We start from the raw sequence: 17,921 nt of genomic DNA on the forward strand, positions 1-17,921 counted from the left end.
TCTTGTGGGCATTCTACAAATTATCTCTGTTGGGATCCAGCACCCACGTGATTTTCCCTATCTATCTGCATATTGATATCCCCCATGACTGTTGTAGTGTTGTCCTTCTGACAAGCTTTTTTCTATCTCCTTTTGTAATTTTTAGCCCACATCTTTTTCCCTTACAGTTTCTTAACTCTACCAACAAGGATTCTACACCTTCCAATCCTATGTCATCTCTTTCTATGGATTTGATTTAATTTTTTCACCGACAGAGCCATACTATCTCCTCTACCTACCTGCCTCTCCTTTCGATGCAATGCGTATCCTTGGATTTTATGCTCCTAACTATAATCTTCTTTCAGCAATGACTCTGTGGTGCTCACAAATATCATACCTGCCAATCTCTTAACTGCGCTACAAGATCATCTACTTTATAGTATAGTGTGTGCATTCAAATATAAAACCTTCAGCCTGTGTGTGACACCCCCCTTTTTGATTTTTGGCACGCTTTTACATTGTAACTCATCCCACTGACTGAAATTTTGTCCTGTCATCTGCCTGTCCATCCTAACAGTCTCACTACACACCGCCTCTGCTTGTAAACCAACAGCCCTATCATTCCAGTTTCCAAGACCCTCCAAATTAGTTTAAATCCTCTCCAACAGCTCCAGCAAACTTGGTCCACAAGGATATTGATCCCCTTTGGGTTCAAGTGTAACTTGCCCCTTTTGTGCAGGTCATACCTTCCCCAGAAGAGACCCCAATGATCCAGAAATCTGAATCTCTGCCCTCTGCACCAGTTCCTCAGCCATGCATTCATCTGCCAAACGCTCCTACTCTTACCCTTACTGGCACATGGCACAGGCAGCAATCCATATATCTAACCTTGAGGTCCTGTTTTTCAGCTTTCTACCTAGCTCCCTGAATCCTCTCTTCAGGACACCCTCTCTTTTCCTACCCATGTCATTATGTACCGAGACTTATGGCTGCTTACCATCCCCTTTTCGAATGTCATAGACCCAATCCAAAATGTCGCTGACCCTGACACCTGGGAGGCAACATACCATCTGCGTGTCTCTATCATGTCCACAGAATCTCATGTCTAATCGTCTAACTGTGAACTCTCCTGTCACTGTTTGAGTCCTCTCCTCCCCCCTTGCCTTCTGAGCCACGATGCCAGGGATCTGGTTGGTGTGGCTTCTCTCCCAGTAGGTCATACCCATCAATGGTTACAAAACAGTATACTTATTATTGAGAGGAATGGCCATAGGGGTATTCTGCACTGGCTGCCCAAATCCCTCCCCTCAGCCACTTGGTTCTTCAACCAATTGGCACAACCCTAATTATTGCAAGCTATAATGACTTTAATCACCTTGCACTAAGATAGACTTTGTTTTATCTGTCCTAATTGTGCTCTTTCATCTAAAAGTTGTATATACCTTATGTTTGATTAATGTGAATACTGCTTATACGGTGCGATGAGGCTGTGGTACTTCTGCAAGTGAGATTTTCATTACACCTGGGCACACATGCACTTCTGCACAGGACAATAAACCTAACTTTGACTTTGAGATCTTTTAAGTATTTAATTCTTATATTGGAACATATTAACTTCTTATCTTTTAAGGAAATGTGTTGATTATTTCAAGTTCTGTGTCCCGAGCTTCCTGCGTTGTTGTTGTTTGAATAGCACAAGAGGTGTGGACTGTTTCTCCCCTCTCTGCACTTTTGGCCTCATGTTAACATGGTAAGTCTTTCTACACAGTGCAGAATCTAACTCAGTGGTTCCACCACAGAAATGGAGATATGCACCAATTGGCAGACTGTTTGTGGTATTTCCGGTAACTTACCGTGGAAAGATTCAATCTTCTTGAAGCTGCACGCACAGCAGTTCTCAAGTTCAAGTTCAAGACCAAGTTTATTACCATTCGACTGTATAAATGAATGCTGCCAAACAAAGCAATGTTCCTCCTGAGCAAGGAAATGTTAACCCTAATGTTAGCAGAGAAGGTTACTTTTTCCACCTTTGTTCAGTTCCTGCTCATGGACTGTTTGTCTCCCTCCCATTAGGGAAGGGGCTATGTAACATTCACACCAGGACTACCAGACTCAAAAACAAGTTATTTTCCCCAAGCAGTAAGGCTGATCAACACCTCCACCCACTAACCCACCCCTCCACACCTCAAATAATCACTACTTTATCATTTGCTGTCAGAGTCACCCACTGTACAGACACTCCTGTGCTTAGTGTCACTTTATGGACATATAATCAACCTCTGTACAGTATATAGTATAAGCTATCTCATGTGTTTATATTTATTATGTTCTATTATTAAATTGATTGTGTTTTTTATCTTTTATGTTTTGTGTGCTGTATCGGATCTGCGTAACAATTATTTCATTTTACCTTACACTTGTGCACAGGAAATGACATCAAACAATATTAAACCTTGAACACTTCAATATCTCTCTGAAGATAAAAAAGACACACACACACAGACATACGCACAGACAGACACACACATACACATGCACAGACACACACTCGCACACATGCACATACACACACATGCACACGCAGACACACACAAACACATGCACACACACTCACGCATATACACACATGTGCACACACACATGCACACACACACACATACACAGAGATGCACACACACACAAACACATGCACACACACACACACACACACACGGACACACACACACAGACACATGCACGCACAGACATACAGACACATGCATGCACAGACGCGCGTGCACGCACAGACACACATGCACACGCACACACACATACACACACTGACACACACATGCGCACAGACACGCACATATACAGACACGCGCACACACAGACACGCACATGCATATGCACATACACACAGACACACACACAGACATGCATACGCACGCACGCACACACACGTGCACATACACACACACACAGACAGACACACACCTTACGGTTTCACAAGGCTAGCATTTGTTTACTTAATTGTTTTTCAAGGTTCAAAGTAAGTTTATTATTAAAGTACTTGTATGTCACCATGTACCACCCTGAGTTTTATTTTCTTGTGTGTATTCACAGTAGAACAAAGAAATACAATAGAATAAATGAAAGAGTACACACAAAGACTGACAAACAACGAGTGAGCACCAGATAAACTGTGCAAATATATATAGTAAAACTAATGATAATTATTATAAATAAGTAAACAGATAATGCTGAGAGCACGAGTTGTAGAATCCTTGAACGTGAGTCTGTAGGTTGTGGAATCAGTTCAGAGTTGAGGTGAGTGAAGTTATCTGTGTTGGTTTAGGTGCCTGATGGTTGTAGGGTAATAACTGTTCTTGAGCCTGATGCTGTGGGACACAAGGCTTCTGTACCTTCTTCCCGATGGCAGCAGTGAGAAGGTGGGGGTCCTTGATGATGGATGCTGCTTTCCTGTGATGGCTATGTGTGGACCTGTTTGGTAACTTCTGCTGCACCCGATCACTGCAACAGGTGTGGTGGACAGCCCCCACCAGAACACCACATATATTTTTGTCGTGTCCTATTTGTGTCTGTAGTCTGATGAACGCTCTCCACATCCTGTCATCTGTGACACCAACAGGAAGGCAAAAAAACTCAAGCACAGGAAGAGGTGTCGCGAATGGAAGGCAAGCATGGTTCTCCCCTCCAGAAGACAATGAAACTCTAACAATTTGCCGGCTTCAAAGGAGCACCTCTGGAACCAGTGGATGTCACGCTGTGCCAAGACAAGTTCTCCAATCATCTAGATTTTAAATGCAGGCAAAAGTTATCAGACTGTTGTAATCAGAAGGCTCCTTGCGTAGGTCTGCTTGTGGTTTTCTACTACCTACCAAGAACCTGCAAGTAGTTTCTCTTTGAGCAGTCAATAACATTTGAAAAGGAAACAATCTTAACGGCTAAAAGAAGTTGACTCTTGATTCTTGGCATCCTCAGACAGACTTTCGCTAATCTTTACTTGACTTTTGATCATTCTAAATCTCTCACAATTCATGTGGTAAGTTCTCCTTTAGGTACAGTCTTTTTATAAACAGATTACTAGTTTACACGGAATAATATTGGCAGTACGCCAATTCGATGGTTACAGGACAGGAATCCGTCTGTGTTAGAGGGGTAAGTCTACCATAGGTGCTGGAGGGGTGGGTGTAAATGGGTGCTGGAGGAGTGAGTGTAAATGGGTGCTGAAGGGGTGTGTGAATGTGGGTGCAGGAGGGGTGTGTGTGTAAGTGGGTGCTGGAGGGGTGTGTGAATGTGGGTGCAGGAGAGATGTGTGTAAGAGGGTGTGTGTAGTTGATTATTAAGGGGTGAGTGTACTAAGTGCTTGTACTAGAGTGATCTGCATGTTCTGTAACAGAGTGGGCCCCTGTTATACAGCTACTGGCATCGGCTGGTACTCAGTACACTCACTTCTGCCCTTGGTCTGGGTTTGAAACCATCCCTTCCCTTGCTGTCAAAGCTCCATTTGAAATAGTCTTTACAACACCTTTACAACAGTTCCCAAGGTTTCAGATCATAAATGTATCCCTGTCCTAATTTAGCCATACATGTCAATTGCATACCGATATTGTCCGTGTCTCGGGAGTGATCTAATTAACGTGTCAACGATGATTGAAGTTGAGGTTGTAGATGGAAACAATCTGATCTGGTGGTGTAGTGCAAAATATGGGAGTATATTGGAAAATTCGAGCCAGTTTATCGACAGTGTCAAGAGGTACTGCTTCAAATAAAGGGGAGCAGGAATAATGATAATGATAATAATAATAAGAAGAACTTATTTATAGAGCAGTTTTCATACAAACGATGTTGTTCATAGAATCACAGAACGCTACAGTGCAGAAACAGACCATTCAACCCATCTAGTCTGTACCAGACCATTAATCTGTCTAGGTCCATCTACTTGCATCCAGACCATAGCCCTCCCATCCATATACCTATCTAAATTTCTCTTTAAATGTTGAAATCACCGCACATCCACCACTTCCACTGGAAGCTCGTTCCACACTCTCACCACCCTCCCAGTGAAGAAGTTCCCCCCTCATGTTCCTCTTAAACATTTTACCTTACACCCTTAACCCATCACCTCCAGTTAAACTCACCCAACCTCAGTAGAGAAAAACCTGCTTGTTTTTCAAAGTACTTTACAATAGGATAAAGTACAAATGTAAAAATAAAAGACAAAATGATGTTAGTTAAAAGCAAGGTTAAATACGAGGGGTGATTGATAAGTTTGTGGCCTAAGGTGGAAGGAGTCAATTTTAGAAAACCTAGCACATTTATTTTTCAACATAGTCCCCTCCAACATTTACACACTTAGTACAGTGTTCGTGGAGCATACGGATCCCTTCTTTGTAGAAGTCGGCGTCTTGGACATCCGGGAAGTGGTCCACAGCAGGGGTGATTGATAAGTTCGTGGCCTAGGGTAGAAGGAAATGAGTTATTAACTTCAAACTTTCTGCATAATCACTCAAAGTGTTAAACTGCACATGCATGTAATGAGAGCTGTATAACTCATCTCCTTCTACCTTAGGCCATGCACTTATCAATCACCCCTGCTGTGGACCACTTTCTGGAGGTCCAAGACACTGACTTCTACAAAGAAGGGATCCGTATGCTTCATGACCGCTGGACTAAGTGTGTAAATGTAGGAGGGGACTATGTTGAAAAACAAATGTGCTAGGTTTTCTAAAATTGACTCCTTCTACCTTAGGCCACGAACATCAATCACACCTCGTAGGTTTTAAGTCGAAGTTTAAAAGTGTCAATTGAGTCTGCATCCCTTATAGTTTCAGGCATTGAATTCCACAGTTTAGGAGTGTAGTTCAAAAAAGCTGGCCTGTCAATTCCCTTTTGAGGGAGATTGTTTAAATGTATGAGACCGGTGGAAGAAGACCCAAGGGGTCGAGCAGATTATAAAACAAAAACAATTCTGTGATATATGGAGACCTCTTCTAAAGGAGGGTAGCTGCATTTGGTTCTGCAAAGTCTCAGTGGTAATCCATTTGGAGGGATAGGACATGACAAGAAATTGGCCTCAGTCTAACAAGGAACTGCAGAAGGAACCACAGTATAAGAACAAGGACTGTTAGGCTGGGTTAGGTGAGGCCTCTTCCCCCAGGCTGCGCGACTTTTGAACATCCTGCTACCACCAGTACACATTATTTATTAGTTTTGCTTTCAACTAACATCAAGTGCTCTATAAATAAGTTATTCTTATTGATGACACTGCAAGTAGCAATAATACTGTTGTATATTTAACTATATATCATATATGCACTTTATGTCAACTTGTACTGTACTTTGATAGAACACTAAAAAGAATCTATTAATATAATTGTGTCAATATTATTCTATGTGCTGGTACGTGATATATGTAGAGTGTTTTACACCTTGGTCCCAGAGGAATGTTGTTTCGTTTAGCTGTGTACCTGTGTACGGTTGAATGATAATAAGAACTGGTGGCAGGAGAGAGCTGGGCAATGAAATCTGTCACAGAAGGCAGCCAGCACTTGGTGGAAGCAATTGTTAAAACCTACAGTAGGCAAGGAAGTCACCCCACCACTGTCAAAATCTAAACACTGCTATATAACCGTAGTGTTATTGGGAACAGACAGGCCAAGGAGACAGATCTTTCACTCTCTCAATGTCTTTCTCCTTTTCATCTCCTCTGGGGAAGCTGCAAGAAGAGTGGAGACAGTAGATCAGGAAGGATGGTTCAAGGTTGAAAGCCAAAGTAAATTTATTATCAAAGTACATGCCGTATATATAACCATATATTACCTTGAGACTCATTTGTTACAGCAGTTCACAATAGAATAGAGAAATACAATTGAATCAATAAAAGAACTACACACAGAGACTGACAAACAACCAATGTGCAAAAAGAAGACAAACTGTGCGAATAAACAAACAAACAAAATAACAAATAAATAAATAAATACGGAGAATGTGGGTTGTAGAGTCGCAGAGTGAGTCTGTAGCTTGTAGAATCAGTTGGGAGTTGAAATTGAGTGATGTTATCCATGCTGGTTCAGGAGCCTGATGGTTGAAGAGTAAGTTCCTAAACCCGGTGGTGTGGGGTGTGGGTCCTGAGGCTCCTGTTCCTCCTTCCTGATGGCAGCAGCAAGAAAAGAGCATGGCCTGGATGGTGGGGTTCCTTGATGATGGATACTGCCTTCTTGTGTGCAGTACTCCTTGTAGATGCATTTAATCGTAGGGAGGGCTTTTCCTGTAATGGACTTTTTACAGCAATTGTGACCAGGATAGTGGCCATTTATTTCCTTAAGTTTTCCTAACTCACAAGGTTTAATGTCTGTATCAGCCTCTCTGCACCACTACCGACTACAGCAAGAAGTAGAGCCTGGGATTGGCTGAGACATAGTTTGGGATGTCTGTATGGTATGCGTTATTACTCTACAACCATCAGGCTCCTGAACCAGTGTGGATAACTTCACTCACCTCAATACTGAACTCATTCGTAAGGCCAGTGATGTTGTGGGGATGGAACTGGACTCTCTCACGGTGGTGTCTGAAAAGAGGATGCTGTCCAAGTTGCATGCCACCTTGGTCAATGTCTCCCATCCACTACATAATGTACTGGGTGGGCACAGGAGTACATTCAGCCAGAGACTCATTCCACCGAGATGCAGCACTGAGCGTCATAGGAAGTCATTCCTGCCTGTGGCCATCAAACTTTACAACTCCTCCCTTGGAGGGTCAGACACCCTGAGCCGATAGGCTGGTCCTGGACTTATTTCTTGGCATAATTTACATATTACTATTTAACTATTTATGGTTTTATTACTATTTAATTATTTATGGTGCAACTGTAATGAAAACCAATTTCCCCCGAGATCAATAAAGTATGACTATGACTATGACTAATCCACAACCTACAAACTCACTGTCAAGGACTCTGCAACTCCTTTCTCAATGTTATTTATTTATTAATTGTTACCATTTATTTCTTCGCAATCACACAGTTCGTGTTTTTATGTACATTGGTTGTTTGTGTGTCTTTGTGTGTTTGTGTGTAGTTTTTCATTGTGTTTCTTTGTCTACTATGAATGCCCACAAGACACTGTATATGTTGACGTGTACATACTTTGATAATAAATTCACTTTGAACTTCCAGTATTACACCTTCATGCTTTACTTTCTGAAGCAGAAGTTCTATATCTAACCCGTGGTATGTTTGCCCAAGGCCTCTGGGAGCGTCTGATGCAATGCTGTAGCAATCAAAGAGCAAACAGGACATGGAAGTCACTGTATGTTCTGAATTAACAACTAAAAAGACAGTTCATGGATGAGGAGGTCTGGTGGCTGATGTGACTGCAGATAATCCGTGCATAATGAACCTGCAGGGTTCTACATCAGTATGCACGCTGCAGCACGCGGTGTGGTTTCATGGTTTGGAACCTCGCAGCCTTCAACGTGTCCCTTGCATGTTTGTGTGTTCTCCGAGGTCATCGCAGCACAATGCTGATAATTAATGACTTGTGTATAACCCCAAATGTGATTGGTGTTTAGTGCAACAATTTTAGCAGAGTTGAAATATTCATAGAGCTGATGATGATTGCGAAAGGAAATTGAATGTAAGGATGAAAAGAGGCAAAGAACCTATGGACAATCTATGGACTCGCTTTTAAGGACTTTACAACTCATTTTGCTTATTTACTTTATTATTATTAGTGTTTGTTCTCTTTTTTTCACATTTATTGTGAATGCCAATAAGAAAATTAATCTCAGGGTTGTATATGGTGACATATGTACTTTAATAATAAACTTACTATAAACTTTGAACTTTAGATCGAGTTGACAGTGAGAGATCTTTTCCCAGGTCGGAAATGGCTAATAACATGGGGCATAACTTTAAGGTGACTGGAGAAAAGAATGAGGCGTGGGGGATGTCAGGGTCTGGTTTCTACACAGAGAGCGGTGGTTGTGTGGAACACATTGCCAGGGGTGGGGGATGTCAGGGTCTGGTTTCTGCACAGGGAGTGGTGAGTGTGTGGAACATGTTGCCAGGGGAGGTGGTAGAGGAATACATTAGGGACCTTTAAGAGACTCTTAGCTAGGCACATGGATGATAGGAAAATGGAGAGCTATGTGGGAGGGAAGGTTAGATTGGCCTCAGAGTAGGTTAAGAGTGGCTTGTCATATGAAGAGCATTTGATGGCTCTGGGCCTGTATTCACTAGAATTCAGAAGAATGAGAGGTGACCTCATTGAAACCTATCGAATGGTGAAAGGCCTTGATAGAGTGGATGTGGTGAGGGTGTTTTCTGTGATGGAGAGTCTAAGACCAGAGTACACAGCCTCAGAATTGAGGGGGTGTCATTTTAGAATGGAGATGAGGAGTAATTTCTTTAGCCAGAGAATGGTGAATCTATGAAATTCTTTGCTACAGGCACCTGTGGAGGCCAAGTCATCATGTACATTTAAGGCAGATGTTGATAGATTCTTGACTGGTCAGGGCATGAAGGGATACGGGGAGAAGGCAGGAGATTGGGGCTGAGAGGAAAATTGGATCAGCCATAATGACATGGTGGAGCAGACACGATGGGCCAAATAGCCTCCTTCTGATCCTATAAGACCTATGGTCTAAAAGGTTGGTACAACATTGTGGGCTGAAGTGCCTATTCTGTGCTGTACTTTCGCTGTTCTATACATTAAGAATATTTGTTAGCTTGAGAACTTCTGTAGTTCTGTGTTGGTGTAGATTTGTCACTTTTTCTTAATGTCAATGAAATGTAAGATTTTGGAAATAAGGGAAGGGGTAGTTAACAATGTTGCCACACAGTTCTAGAAGCCTGGATTCAGTCCTGACCTCTGTTGCTTCCTTTATGAAGACTGTACCTTCTACCTGTGACCCACACCCCAAAGACTTCCGATTGTGGAGCAAAAAAAAATCACTTGCTGGAGGAATTCAGCAGGTTAAACAGCATCTGTGTAGACAGAGGAGCCACCAATGTCTCAGGCCAGCACCCTGCTGGGTTCCTCTCGCAGCTTGCTTTGTTCTTTTGATTGGGGTGTGTGGCTGAAAGCTTGGTGGGGAACTGATGAGTGTGTGTAAGAGGAAAGTTGGGTTAGCACAGGTGGGAGCCTGGTGGTGGGCGCAGGATGGTCTACAGGGCCTGTTTCAGACTCGCATATTCTTGCTTATAAGTCCCTATTTGAACCCCCAGGTGGATTTCCACCTTTACCACAGCATCAAAGGAGTCTCATTCATTTCTCCAAAACTATGCTAATTTTCAAATTGAAGTTTAATTGTCATTCAACCTCACATGAATATGCATGAATGCAGCCAAGTGAAGCAGCCTTCCTCTGGGGCCAAGGTGCAAAGCACAGGGCCCACAGTCACGAACAGCACACGGCACGTTAAGTGGTTTGAACTCCACATATTCCCTAGGCTCTTCACTGTTTCCAGAAGGTTTATGGTGTATTTTTCTGTGAAGCCAGGCACGAGATAGTAAACCTAAGTCGAATTTTTTGTCATATGCACAGGTGCAGTGAAAAACTTACTTGCAGTGCAGCAGCATCATAGGCACATAACATCAGATAAATAGCATTCACAAGAATAATATAAATGAAACAAAATTGTACACAATGTTTACGTGAAAGAATACAAGTAGACCAAAGAAAAACTCTATTTTAGTGTAAAGTGATCAAATTGCTCATTGTTTTGACAATAGACAATAGACAACAAGCGCAGGAGTAGGCCATTCAGCCCTTCGAGCCAGCACTGCCATTAACTGTGATCATGGCTGATCATCCACAATCAGTATCCAGTTCCTGCCTTATCCCCATAACCTTTGATTCTGCTATCTTTAAGAGTTCTACCCATCTCCTTCTTGAAAGCATCCAGACACTTGGCCTCCACTGCCTCCTGGGGCAGAGCATTCCACATATCCACCACTCTCTGGGTGAAAAAGTGTTTCCTCAACTCCGTTCTAAATGGCCTACCCCTTATTCTTAAACTGTGGCCTCTGGTTCTGGACTCACCCATCAGCGGGAACATGCTTCCTGCCTCCAGCGTGTCCAATCCCTTAATAATCTTATATGTTTCAGTAAGATCCCCTCTCATCCTTCTAAATTCCAGTGTATACAAGCCCAGTTGCTCCAATCTTTCAACATATGATAGTCCCGCCATCCCGGGAATTAACCTTGTGAACCTACGCTGCACTCCCTCAATAGCTAGAATGTCCTTCCTCAAATCTGGAGACCAAAACTGCACACAGTACTCCAGGTGTGGTCTCACCAGGGCCCTGTACAGCTGCAGAAGGACCTCTTTGCTCTTATACTCAATTCCCCTTGTTATGAAGGCCAGCATGCCATTAGCTTTCTTCACTGCCTGCTGTACCTGCATGCTTGCTTTCAGTGACTGATGTACAAGAACACCTAGATCTCGTTGTACTTCCCCTTTTCCTAACTTGACTCCATTTAGATAATAATCCGCCTTCCTGTTCTTACCACCAAAGTGGATAACCTCACATTTATCCACATTAAACTGCATCTGTCATGCATCTGCCCACTCACCCAGCCTGTCCAAGTCACCCTGCATTCTCATAACATCCTCCTCACATTTCACACTGCCACCCAGCTTTGTGTCATCTGCAAATTTGCTAATGTTACTTTTAATCCCTTCATCTAAATCATTAATGTATATTGTAAACAGCTGCGGTCCCAGCACTGAACCCTGCGGTACCCCACTGGTCACCACCTGCCATTCCAAAAGGGACCCATTAATCGCTACTCTCTGTTTTCTGTCAGCCAGCCAATTTTCAATCCATGTCAGTACTCTGTCCCCAATACCATGTGCCCTAATTTTGCTCACTAATCTCCTATGTGGGACTTTATCAAAGGCTTTCTGAAAGTCCAGGTACACTACATCCACCGGCTCTCCCTTGTCCATTTTCATAGTTACATCCTCAAAAAATTCCAGAAGATTAGTCAAGTACGATTTCCCCTTTGTAAATCCATGCTGACTCGGACCTATCCTGTTACTGCTATCCAAATTTGCTAGGATTTTGCCTGTTGGTTCAATAACCAAATGGTTGAAGGGAAGTAGCTGTTCCTGAACCCTGATGCGGGACTCCCGACTTCTGTAGCTCCTGCCCAATGGTATTAAAAAACATGTGGTTTCATTTCTTTTCCATTTCCTTATTCCCCAATCCATAAGGGATGTTTGATGGCTCTGGGCCTGTACTTGCTGGAGCTCAGAAGAATGAGGGGGAATCTCGTCAAAATCTATTGAATATTGAAAAGCCTAGATAGAGTGAAGGTGAAGAGGTTGTTTCCTATAGTGGGGGAGTCTAGGACCAGAAGGCACAGCCTCAGAATAGAGGGTCACTCACTTAGAACAGAGATGAGGAGGAATTTCTTTAGCCATAGGGTGGTGAATCTGTGGAATTCACTACCTCAGACAGCTGTGGAGGTCAAGTCATTGAGTACATTTAAAGCGGAGGTTGATAGCTTCTTAATTAGTAAGGGTGTCAAAGGTTACGGGGTGAAGACAGGAAAATGGAGTTGAGAGAGATAATAAATAGGAACAGGTTGTTTTCTGGCAGAGATGTACTTAGTAAGTGAGAGGCCTTCAAAAGTGAAATTTTGGGAGTACAGAGTTTGTAAATTCTTGTCAGAATAAAAGGCTAGGATAACAGATTTAGAGAATCTTGGTTTTCGAGAGATATTGAAAAAAAGAAAATGGAGGAGGTTTAAGGCAGGCATATCAGGCAGGAACAAATGAGGGGCATATGGAGTACAAGAAATGCAAGAGAATACTTAAGGAAATTAGAAGGGATAAAAGAAGACATGAAGTTGCTCTAGCAGTCAAGGTGAAAAAGAATTCTAAAGGATTCTGTATGTAATATTTATTTATTTATTAAGAGAAAACGGATAGTAAGGGACAAAATTGGTCCTCTAGAAGATCATAGTGGTAATCTAGGTGTGGAGCCAAAAGTGATGGGGGAGATTGTAAATAAATTTTTGCATCTGTATTTACTTGGGAGATGGACATAGAGTCTATAGACGTGAGGAGGAGGCATTTGCTGTCTTGAGCCAAATGAGAGCGGATAAATCCCCAGGGCCTGACAGTGCATTCCTCGGGACCCTGTGGAAGGCATGCAGAAATTTCAGGGGCTCGAGCAGAGATACTTAAAACATCCTTAGCGACGGGTGAGGTGCTGGAGAACTGGAGAATAGCTAATATTGTTCCTTTGTAGAAGGGCACTAGGAATAAGCCAGGAAATTATAGGCCAGTGAGCTTGACATTGGTAGTGGGAAAGTTATTGGAGGGTATTCTAAGGGACTGGATATACAAGTATTTAGATAGACAGGGAATGATAAGTCATAGTCAGTACAACCTCGTGCATGGTAAGTCATGTCTAACCAATCTGATAGAGTTTTTCGAGGAAGTTACCAGGAAAATTAATGAAGCAAGGCAGTGGATGTTGTCTACATGGATATTAGCAAGGTATTTGACAAGGTCACGCATGAGAGGCTGGTCAAGAAAGTTCGGTAACTTGGCATTCAAGATGAGGTAGTAAACTGGATTAAGCATTGTCTTCGTAGAAAAAGCCAGAGTGTGTTTGTTGATGGTTGCCTCTCTGACTGGAGGCCTGTGACTAGTGGTGTGCCACAGGGATCGTTGCTGGGTTTGCTGTTGTTTGTTATGCATATCAATATTTTGAATGATAATGCCTAAACTGTATCAGCAAATTTGCGGATGACACCAAGACTGGGAGTGAGGAAGACTAGCAAATCCTGCAGTAGGATCTAGACCAGCTGGTGAAATGGGCTGAAAAATAGCAGATGGAATTCAATGCAGATAAATGTGAGGTGTTGCACTTCAGGAGGACCGACCAGGGTAGGACTTGCATGATGAGTGATAGGGCACTAAGGAGTGCATTAGAACAGCGAAATATGGAATACAGATCTATAATTCATTTAAAGTGGTGTCACAGCTAGATAGAGTCATAAATCTGAAAGGTCTGAAGGTAGATAAGTCACCTGGACCAGATGATATATATGCTAAGGTTCTGAAAGATATGGCTGAAGAGATTGTGGAGGCATTAGTAATGATCTTTCAAACTCAATAGATTCTGGCATGGTTCTGGAGGACTGGAAAATTGCAAATGTCACTCCAATTTTCAAGAAGGGAGAGAGGCAGAAGAAAGAAAATTAAAGGCCAGTTAGTCTGACCTCAGTGGTTGGGAAGATGTTGGTATTGATTGTTAAGCACATGATAAATTAAGCCGCAGTCACAAACTCAAAAAAAATCTGCTGATGCTGGAAATCCAAAGCAACATATACAAAATGCTGGAGGAACTCAGCAGGCCAGCCAGCATCTATGGAAAAGAATTAACAGTCGATGTTTCGGGCTGAGACCCTTCATCAGAGAGCTTTTGGCACATTGGCGTTCACAAATCAATGTATTGAGTATAGGAGATAAGACATTGGTGAGGCCTAATTTGAAGCAATATGTCTGGTTTTAGTCACTTACAGAAAAAATGTAAATGAGATTGAAAGAGTGCAGTGAAAAGTTACAAGGCGTTGCTGGGACTTGAGGGTCTGAATTATAGAGAAAGGTTGAATAGGTTATGTTGTGTGTTTAATATTTTAGTAATATTTGAGTAATAGTCATAGTCATACTTTATTGATCCCGAGGGAAATTGATTTTCTTTACAGTTGCCCCAAACAAGACCAAGAGTATAATATTGTAAGTATATCATATAATTAAGCATCCTTTGGTGATTACATAATTCATTATAGGTTATTTGTAAAAGTACACGAATGGCATACGTTATTGCGCCACCACATCATATGTACATGCCTTGCTTAAAGTAAAAATGAAGTTAGACTTATTACTCCCACCTATGTTTTTATTTTAATTTGTTGTATCCTTTGGAGCTATAAAACGTAACACTGGCAAACAAGGAGGTTTTAAATGGACCCGAGACAACTACCTACCTTGTGAATTGCAGCAAGACATTCCAGTTTAAAAAAATGTGCAGCAAGATGTTTGAGTTAAAAAAAATAGCTCGCTGAGACATTCGAATTAAAAAAATCACAGCATGTGTTCTTTGGACAGTGGATAGAGGGGAACAGATGGACATTATTTACTTGGATTTCCAGAAGGCATTTGATAAGGTGCCACATAAAAGACATCCATTAGATAAGGATGCATAGAGTTTGGGGGTGATGTATTAGCATGGATAGAGGATTGATTAACTGATAGAAAGCAGAGAGTTGGGACACATGGGTGTTACTCTAGTTGGCAATCAGTGGTGAGCAGTGTGCCGCAGGGGTCGGTGCTGGGCCCACAACTGTTCACGGTATACGTTAATGATCTGGCAGAGGATGCCGAGTGTAGTGTATCCAAGTTTGGTGTTGACACTAAATTGAGTGGAAAAGCAAATTGTGCAGTAGATATGGAGACTGCAGAGATATAGATAGGTTAAGTGAGAGGGCAAGGGTCTGGCAGATGGAGTACAATGTTGGTAAATGCGAGGTCATCCACTTTGGAAGGGAAAATGAAAGAGCAGATTATTTAAATGGTAAAAAATTGCAGCGTGCTGCTGTGCAGAGGGACTTGGGAGTACTTGTGCATGAATCACAACAGGTTGGTTTGCAGGTGCAGCAGGCTATCAAGAAAACAAATGGAATGTTGGCCTTCATTGCTAGAGGGATTGAATTTAAGATTAGGGAGGTTATGCTGCAACTGTACAGGGTACTGGTGAGGCTGCACCTAAAGTACTGCATGCAGTTCTGGTCTCCTTACTTGAAGAAGGATATACTGGCTTTGAAGGCGATGCAGAGGAGTTTCACCAGGTTGATTCCAGAGATGAGGAGGTTAGACTGTGAGGAGAGATTGAGTCGCCTGGGACTGTACTCACTGGAATTCAGAAGAATGAGATGAGATCTTAGAAACATATAAAGTTATGAAAGGGATAGATGAGAGAGAGGCAGGAAACTTGTTTTGACTGGTAGGTGAGACTAGAACTAGAGGACATAGCCTCAAAATTTGGGGGAGTAGATTTTGGATGGAGATGAGGAGGAACTGTTTTTCCCCAAAGACTGGTGAACCTATGGATTTCTCTGTCCAATGAAGCGGTGGAGGCTACCTCAGTAAATATATTTAAGACAAGGTTGGATAGATTTTTGCATAGTAGGGGAATTAAGAGTAATGGGGAAAAGGCAGACAGGTGGAGATGAGTCCATGGCCAGATCAGCCATGATCTTATTGAATGGTGGAGCAGGCTTAACCAGCCAGATGGCCTACTCCAGCTCCTACTTTTTATGTTCTTATGGAAGGGAAGAGATGTTCCAGTTAAAAAAAGGCAGAAATGGACAAATTCATGGGTTCATAAACAGTGAGTACAGTTATATTGATAATAATCATAAATTTTAAAACATTGAAATGGCTGGCCAAGAAAGATAGACGTGTACGATTGCACAGAAGATAACCAACTGCTGTGTATGGAATGAATTGAGTGGTATTTTAAAGCAAATGAAATGACCAATGAGAAGCGAGTACTGAATGCATTGGGTTTAAAGGCATACAGTTTGCTTAGGAGTTTGACTGGTTTGACCAAACCAGACGAAATAAGCTTTGCTGATGATATTGTAAGAACATTTAAAAACATTGTTGATTGCAGAGCACTTTTGGTTTCATAAGTAAAATCAAAAGGAAGGGGGGTTCATTTCAGCGTACATGGCTGAATTGAAGAAGTTGTCTGAACGTTGTCAGTTTGGTAATGGGTTTAACAATGCACTGAGAGATTGTTTAATTTGTGGAATCTTACAAGAAAGCATTCAAAAATAGCTCCGAACTGAAGCATAACCTACACATAAAAGAGCAGTTGAAATAGCTGTATCAATGGAAACAGCAGACAGAGACACAACTGAGTTGCAGTCAGGAATGAAAGTGAGTGTGAACAAATTTGCAATTTGCAAACAGAAAGTGGCTTGTTGAACAAATTGTGTTACCATTAAGGCAGGGACTCTCATGCACCAAACCAATGCAGGTTTAAAGGCGAAACTTGCAGAAAATGCAACAAAGTAGGACACATACAAAGAGCATGTCAGGCAGACAAAAATAAATGGGCTGCACAGAGAAGAGAAAGAGATAAAAAGTCAAGTTGCATTTTCAAAGAGAGCACTAATCTGTGTGTTGCTGATGAAAAATCTGATAATGATGCAAGTTTTGCAGAACTGGGTAGCCTTGCGAGTTAGACTATGGACATTAAGAATAGACAAGCAATTTGACTTACACCAGAAGTGAACAGCAAATTAATTAAAATGGAATTGGACACTGTCTCAGTTGTTTCAGACATTCCACAAAATGAGTATGAATGCCATTTCAAAGACATTGAACTGAAGCCTGCAGATATCTATCTAAGAACTTATACTGGAAAACAGATAACTCTTGACGGAAAGACAGCCGTAACAGTGAAATACAACAACCAACGAGCCACATTGGGATTGTATGTGGTAAAACCAGGAGGGCCAGCATTGTAGGGACATGAGTGGCTGACACAACTATAACTGAATTGGAGATTACCCACCATTTACATGACACATCCTCTGCAACAGAGTCAACTGAAAGTGAGTTAAGAAAGGCACTGGATGATGCCACAGCAGTGATCAAGAATGGCATTGCAAAACTCAAACATATCAAGGGTAAAATAGTATTAAATGAAAATGTCACATCTGGTTCCTTATACCATCCATGATAAAGGAGACAGTGAGCTAGATCACATGGAAGTTGAAGGAATTCTTTCCAAGGTTGAGTGGAGTCCATGGGCAATGGTAGTAGCCCCAGGAGACAAAGGAATGGATGTGTCAGGATCTGTGGTGACTTTAAGGTCACAATCGACCCAGTACTGAAAGTAGATC

General features: G+C 42.0%; 1 protein-coding gene across 4 annotated transcripts in view; it reads left to right on the plus strand.

Moving 5' to 3' along the window:
- The first annotated feature begins 3,638 nt into the window (after window positions 1–3,638).
- nlrc3 (NLR family, CARD domain containing 3) overlaps window positions 3,639–17,921 on the plus strand; it is an 82,340-nt gene continuing 68,057 nt past the window's right edge. For 3 of the 4 annotated variants that reach the window (XM_072269255.1, XM_072269257.1, XM_072269258.1), the window contains exon 1: window positions 3,639–4,024. The gene's annotated coding sequence lies outside the window, so the exon portion shown is untranslated. Of the gene's footprint in view, window positions 4,025–14,710; window positions 14,743–17,921 lie in introns of those variants that run through there. The other variant, XM_072269256.1, reaches the window with a different exon arrangement.

This window comes from Mobula birostris, chromosome 9 (assembly GCF_030028105.1).
Source record: "Mobula birostris isolate sMobBir1 chromosome 9, sMobBir1.hap1, whole genome shotgun sequence".
Lineage (NCBI taxonomy): Eukaryota > Metazoa > Chordata > Chondrichthyes > Myliobatiformes > Myliobatidae > Mobula > Mobula birostris.